The sequence below is a fragment of the Heptranchias perlo genome, chromosome 27, assembly GCF_035084215.1.
Source record: "Heptranchias perlo isolate sHepPer1 chromosome 27, sHepPer1.hap1, whole genome shotgun sequence".
Lineage (NCBI taxonomy): Eukaryota > Metazoa > Chordata > Chondrichthyes > Hexanchiformes > Hexanchidae > Heptranchias > Heptranchias perlo.
The window spans coordinates 6,558,370-6,566,153 of record NC_090351.1 but is presented as its reverse complement, the minus strand read 5'-3'; the positions used below and the strand labels follow the sequence as shown (position 1 = coordinate 6,566,153).

At 42.8% G+C, this 7,784-nt stretch overlaps 1 protein-coding gene across 1 annotated transcript in view; it reads right to left on the bottom strand.

Moving 5' to 3' along the window:
- Nucleotides 1–7,784, bottom strand: part of LOC137344365 (AT-rich interactive domain-containing protein 2-like) — a 309,213-nt gene that overhangs the window by 299,121 nt on the left and 2,308 nt on the right. The gene's annotated exons all lie outside the window — the stretch shown is intronic.

Genomic DNA, 7,784 nt, shown 5'->3' with positions numbered 1-7,784 from the left:
TTGGACCACGGTGGAAGCACTCTCACCCGAGTCAGAAGGTTGTGGGTTCCAGCATCATAATCCAGGCTGACCAGTTCACTATTGTGGGAGCGCGTGCTGCATTGTCCGAAGTGCCATTTTTCGGATGAGACTTTAAACAATGCTTTGTCTGCCAGCTCAGATGAATGTAAAACAATCCCGTGCCACTATTTGAAGAGGAGGAGAGTTCTTCCAATGTCCTGGCCAACATTTATCCTTCAGCCAAAATCCACCAAAACAGAATGCTTGATTATTTCTCTCATTTACTGTTTTTGCACAACTTAGCTGCTGTGTGATGCCTTCATAACAGCAAAATCATACTGTAAAGACCTCGAACGGTCTGAGGCCATATGCCAACAGACTTCCATATCCCTCCAAACCGTTACTCCACTACTGACACCAAATTATCAGTTCCCAGACTACCACTGATCTCAACTCTTCTGGAGATTTTCCCAACCCCTCCCTTACCCCTAACCTCAAATCTCAGTTCTCAAAACCTGCAAAACCCATTTCTACCCTGTCCCCAAAAGACAAACAGAACTATCCCAGCAGACACATTGTTTTAGCTTGCTCCTGTCACACTGAACTAATCTTTATCTGGACTTTATTCTCCTCCCCCTCCATCTTGTCCAGTCTCTACCTTCCCATATCTGTGACCCATCTGACATTCTGTCACTTTCAGGTATTCGGGCGCCAAAGTCTCCTTTTCACTATCAAAGTGCAGCCCATCAATACTTCCAATCCCTCATCAGGCTAGTCACTTCTTCCTCAACAAGCGGCCCAACCGATCCCTGACCGCTGCCATCACCCTCCTACACTTGGCTGAACTTGGTCGTGCACTGAATTGTTCCTCTTATCTCCACTAATTTCTCCAGATTAAAGGTGTCACTACAAAGGTTATGTGGAACACTCTGTTACAATCTTACTCAGGCCTCCTCCCTGACTACTTCCTCCATTACACTGGTGAATATTAGTGCCATTCCTGCTTACACTCTGATCTTCAGAACTTCATTGACTACATCCAATTTCCACCAATCCCTTACCATTGTGGTCTATTTCTGACTTCCCTTCCTGGACCTCTCCCTCTAACAATTGGCTAGGGCTTTCTAAAGATTCCCATCACAAGTTCACTGACTCCCAAAGTATTTGGATTATGCTGCTCCCCACCTTGCTTGCTGTAAAGTCTCCATCGCTTTCTTCATTTCATTTGTATCTGCTCTGATGATTCCAATTTCCAGCTTCTGAAATGTACTCTTTTCTTCAACCAAGATTTTCCCTTCACCTATGATGACAGGGCCATTGCGCATGTCTGCACCATTATCCATGCCCCCTTTCCCTCGACAATGGCAAGGTTGAGGCTATCCTGAACTTCCATCCCACTAGCCTCGGCATTTGCAACATCACATTCCACTATTTCCAGCAACTACAATGTGATCAGCTTCTGCTTCACCTGCTTTCCTGAAAGACTGTTCCCTCCAAGATATCCTTGTTCACTCTTTCATCGCCCAGATTTTGTGTTTCATTCCCCAATACACCTTACATAACCATGACAGATGCAACAGCCATTCATTTACCTTTTCTCACATCATTGTCCAGAGTCCCTGTGTAAGACAGCAACGTATGTGTACTTGCTCTTGTTCTAGTATATACTATTTTCTACACCGTGACTCCTCCACATTGAGGAGACCACCACAGATTTGCCTAACACCTCTGTTCTGTCCAGAAGTGCGCTCCTGACCTCCGTGGGTTGCTATTTTATTTCCTCCCTCATTCCCACTCCGATCTCTGTCTTTAGTCTCCTATATAATTCCAACCATGATCAACACAAGCTCTCTTTGATTTATTCATTTGGTACCAATTTTGATTGACTTATTTAGTGCCTGACCTGCCTGTACTCCCCACTACCATACTGCTCAGTCACAGTGCCTTTGTCACATTGCCAAGTTCCCTCCTTGCTGCCTTTTCCCAATCGGCCCCTGCTTTCTTTTCTTTGCTTCCCACTGCCCAATCCTACCAAGGTAACACCACCAACACCTTCAAATGTTTCAGCCCCAACCTTCATATACTCCCTGGTGGCATTTGCCTTGAGGTTTCTTATTTTGTTTCAATAACTTCTTTCCTTCAAGCTACATGCATTATTACACAATTACTGTAATGATCTTCAAAAATTACAAGATCTAGCTTACTTTCACTTTGGGAAAGTCATCTAAAGCTCATACGGATCACTGGTTAAAAAAAAAAACTGCCATTATTTTATTCAAAGTAGGCGAGGCCTAAAAAGTGCAATATTTCTCAAATTCCCAGCTTGGTCTCCGTTGCTCTTGCTTTTCCTTAGCCTGCTGCTTGCTCCTACACCTCCTACCACCCAACCCTATAAAATTAACAGACCACGCTCCAACATCGCCCAACCCCAAACAACAGGCACCTCCCCACTCGAACTGTACTTTAGCCCCATGCTTCATATGCTCCCCGCTGTCTTTTCCACCTTTTGTCATCTATCTTCTGCTTTTACTGACCATGATTTACCAGTATATAAAAAAAAGTTGAGATGAGTTTGTTACGCTTGAGGTATCACTTGCAAATTTATGTCACACCCAAAATAAAAATATGGAGAAAAAATATTTAGTGTACCAACAGAAAACACATTAAAAGCCAGTCTGACATATAACTAACTTGAGGATCTAGCTTAGAACAATTAGCCTCTAATTGATCCAGAAAGCTGCAACAATCATACCTTGCGATCTTACAGGGGCATACTAAGGCACAGTCAGACCGATTTTAGCAACAAAATAATACATCGCGCATGGTAGGCTGCTGTCCTTATAAAGGATGTACTCTCTGACTTATTGCGAGCAGTCCAACAGGAGATTGCTAGCAACTTCATAAACGCAAGTCAAAGACTATAAATAGCTAAATTGCCCACTGAAGCTCGTCCCTCTAGTACTCAATCTCCCAGCCTAGAATCTTGCTGGAATTTGAGTGTTCCTAAAGTTTTTGCCTTTACAGATTTCAAACATTTACCCCTCTTAGATATTAGGAAAAACTTGTTTATTCAGTTTGAATTTACTTCTCATTAATTTAAATTTATATGTTCTTGTCATACTTTCTTGACTTAACTTGGAAGTAATATTTTGGGTTTACCTTATATATCAATAAGTGAGGTCCCTTCCCTCTCAAGCTCCTCTTCCACATTTCTCTGCATCTTCTGCAATCTTGAGCTGCAATATACCCTTGCAATTCACTCTTAGACATGTTTAATTGTATATGGCATTACAAGATCACGATAAATACAAATGAGGAAGACCATTCGACCCATTTTAGTTCATCCATCCAGAAAGACCGTATAGTCCCCCCAATGCAGTACCCAACTGTTTCTTTAATAATTCCAGGATGTTTGCCTCCACTACTGTTCCTGGAAGTCCATTCCAGGTGTTATCACTGCTTGTGTAAAGATGAACTTCTTGATATCAGTTCTAAATTTGCCTTTAACTAGTTTGGACTGGTGTCCCATTGCCCCAATCTCGCTATTTATCTTGAAATATTATTCCAGATTTACGTCTTCCATATTGCTTACCATCTTAAATACCTCGATCAGGTCACCTCTCAGTCACTTACTTTTGAGGCTGAAAAGCTCAAGTTTCTCCAATCTTACCTCACACACCTGACACTAGGAATCAGCCTTGTGGCTTCTTTAAACTTTCTCCAGTGGTCGGTGACCAGAACCGTGCACAATATTCAGGGTGTGATGTGACCAGAGCACTGTGAGGTTTGAACTTGACTTATACTCCACTGCTTTGAGTATATATTTCAGCATTTTACTTGCTTTGTTGATTGCTGCTCTGCAGCGGTTGGACAGGTTGTGCGTTGAGTTTACTAGAATCCCTAGATCTTTTTCAGCATCATCCTTAGCTAATCCCTGGAGCCCCACACAGGACTTCCCCCTAACCTGGAATAACTCCTCTAACTAGTACCCGTTTTCGACCCTTCGTCAATTTCTTATCCAGTCCCAAGATTTATTCCAAATTGTGCGCTGAGCTAACCTAGTAGCTTTTTGTGTGGACCGTGTCAAATGCTTTTTGGAAGTCTAGATACTCATGTCACAGGGCTTCACCTCAAAATAACTGGTAAATAAATCTGAAGTTGCCCTGCCCAGTGGGTTGGTTGGTAAATTCACTGCCTGGGGTGATACTAAGCCTTACAGACTACACTCAGTCCCTGCTTTGTGCTGACTTAGCTGATATCAGCTAGGACAACAGTGGGAACACTGCAGTGGACCACAATGGCCTTAGGATGGGATAGGGAACAAATACCAGGCTCATACATGAAGAATAGCTACTTGGATAAATTGCCCACAGAATCACAACACAGAGCCAGTCAGCAGTTTCTGGAGAGGAGGGGAAGGACAATCATTTTTAAAATGCTCTCAAACAGACAGATCTGAAGCAAGTGTGTGCTTGGAGGTTTGCAATGTGCAATTGGAAATTTAAGCTGGGAATGTGAACAAGGAGTTTTCCTGTTAAACTGTAAAACAAAATGATGATAGCCAACCCAATAGGGCCCCAATGTAATACCGTTAACACATTCCCTTATACCCAATCCTGGCCCCATATCCTCCCTACCCTCACATATCAATAAAAAGGAACAAGTTTTCACCAATTGTGTGTTCTCGCCACAAAAATTATCAAACTCAACATTTTTAATTCATGTATCTTGCATGGGGCACATCAAAATTATAAATGTATCAAAAATGGCCAAAAGAGGCCCCCCCCCCACCACAGGACAAAGAAGGAGGGTTGTGGGGGAGAGAAAAGAAGCCTCTAGAACACCAACAGGTATCCTACATTGGGGTGGCCAATTGATCTTCCTAGAACATTGTCCTAATACATGGCTCCAGATCGTAGCACAAGTTCATGCCTTCAAATTTCAAATTGTATTCAAGTCATTAATCAATACGTTTGTCCATCTACAGGTCCAGGGTAGAGACAGCCCATGGGGGCGGTTGCTCCGACAGTCTGCCTCTCTGTGCATTCTCCGTGCCCGGGTGGCCCTAGAGAAGGAGCACGCAGTGTCTGCCGGTGCACTTGAGGTTTTCTGCGACCAGTGGGCACCGCAGGGACTGGAGTGCATCATCATAGGAACAGAAGTAGGCCATTCAGCCCCTCGTACCTGCTCCACCATTTGATAAGATCATGGCTGATCTGTGATCTAACTCCATAAACCCGCCTTTGGCCCATATCCCTTAATACCTTTGGTTGCCAAAAAGCTATCTATCTCAGATTTAAATTTAGCAATTGAGCTACTATCAATTGCCTTTTGGGGAAGAGAGTTCCAAACTTCTACCACCCTTTGCATGTAGAAATGTTTTCTAATCTCGCTCCTGAAACGTCTGGCTCTAATTTTTAGACTGTGCCCCCTACTCCAAGAATCCCCAACCAGCGGAAATAGTTTCTCTCTATCCACCCTATCTGTTCCCCTTAATACCTTTTAAACTTCGATCAGATCACCCCTTAACCTTCGTAACTCCAGAGAATACAACCCCAATTTGTGTAATCTCTCTTCGTAACTTAATCCTTGAAGTCCGGGTATCATTCTAGTAAACCTATGCTGCACTCCCTCCAAGGCCAATATGTCCTTCCAAAGGTGCGGTGCCCAGAACTGCTCACAGTACTCCAGGTGTGGTCTAACCAGGGTTTTGTATAGCTGCAGCATAACTTCTGCCCCCTTGTACTCTAGTCCTCCAGATATAAAGGCCAGCATTCCATTTGCCTTCTTGATTATTTTCTGCACCTGTTCATGACACTTCAATGATCTATGTACCTGTAACCCCTGGGTCCCTTTGGACATCCACTGTTTTTAACTTTTTACCATTTAGAAAGTACCCTGTTCTATCCTTTTTTGATCCAAAGTGGATGACCTCACATTTGCCTGCATTGAATTCCATTGGCCACAGTTTTGCCCATTCACCTAATCTATCAATATCACTTTGTAATTTTATGTTTTCATCTACACTGCTTACATAGACAGCAATAATAAAATTATGATTTAACTTGGTTTCATTTGATTTATTTTTGTTTTAAAATGTTTTGTCCAAGCAAATAGCACATACAAGATCAAGTACTTCTTTGAAAGCTGCATCAAGCAATAGATACCTAACTAAATTACCAAGTTACGTACTCCCCAAAAACAAAAGATGAAGTAAATATGACTTCATTACAGTTGCAGTGCTTGGGAACATACAGGGTCCATTTCTTCAATGTGAATAAGTTAGTTGCACTACACCTGCTTTAACCCATTCATATAGTTCACGTGCTTGGCACTATTACCTCTAGAGTCCCCCCAAGGATCTAACCTTGGCCCCCTCCAATTTCTCAGCTAAATCATCCCAAGACAGGTTCCACAGGTTCCATATTTAAGTTGACCACACACAGTTGTACTTCATCACCACCTCTCTTGATCCCTCCACTGCCCCGTGTTGTCAGCCTGCTTGTCTGACATCCAGTCCTGGATGAGCTGAAATTTCCTCCAATTAAACATAGGCAAACCAAAGCCATTGCCTTCGACCCTGCCAAACTCTGTTCCCTCGCCACCAATTCCATCTCCCTCTCTGGCCACTGTTTCAGGTGGAACCATACTGTTAGCAACCTTGGCATCCTATTTGACCCTGAGCTGAGCTTCCAACCCCATATCTCCTCCATCATAAAGGCCGCTTATCTCAACCTCCGTAATATCGCCTGTCTCCGCTCCTGCCTCAGCCCATCTGCTGCAGAAACTCTCATCCATACTTCTATTACTTCCAGACTCGACTATTCCAATGCTCTCCTGGCTGGCCTACCACCTTCTATCCTCCAAAAACTTCAGCTCATCAAAAGCTCTGCTACCCTTATCCTATCACGCATCAAGTACTGCTCACTCATCACCCTGTGATCGCTCACCTACATTGGCTCCCGGTCCACCAATGCCTCGAATTTAAAATTCTTACCCTTGTGTTCAAATCCCTCCGTATCTCTGTAACCTCCTCCAGCCCTACAACCGTCCATAAACTCTGCGTTCTATACCACAGCAAATTTTTCTCTTCCCTTCCAGGTAATAAAATCACATCATCCACGGAAACTCTGCTACAGTCTCTCGTACAACGTGCTTATATATCACCGCAACCGATGCAAGAAAAAAATTGCAGCAAGCTAAAATAAGTGATTGCAGTTTATTCAAGGGAACGCTAAGTTACACATTTCCAACAAGGCTGATTTTTTAAAAATCAAATTTCTCTTTCTTTCCCTCCCCCGAAGTTTGATTTAAAAAATTTGGGGAGAGGTCATGCAGTTTTATGTCAATTACAGTACAAATAAATTAATTTAATGACATCCCTATACCAGGGTATGTGAGGAAAGAAACTGCATCAGGGAACCTATCTGTGCATTTTGAAGGGTGATATTTTTCTAACAAATAGATGAGTGAGAGTGCAGCACTTCGCTATTCAACTTCCAATGATGTAAATATTCAACATATGGTCTATAAAAATTGTTAGCCAAACTCCAAAGTGCAAAAAAAATCCCTTCAAAAGTCCCAAATGCCTTTTGTAGATTCTTATTTCAATTTATGTTGATTGAGGCCTCTACAAGGCCTAGTTGGGCATGAAGCCTAACAACCAATTTTTTTTTAAAAAACAGATATACGCGATCTACCCCCTTTAAGGAGTAGAGTTTAACTGCAGCACACGGTTAGATTGCAGACTCTCACGGATCCTCGCAGCACTGCTCTCCCTCTCG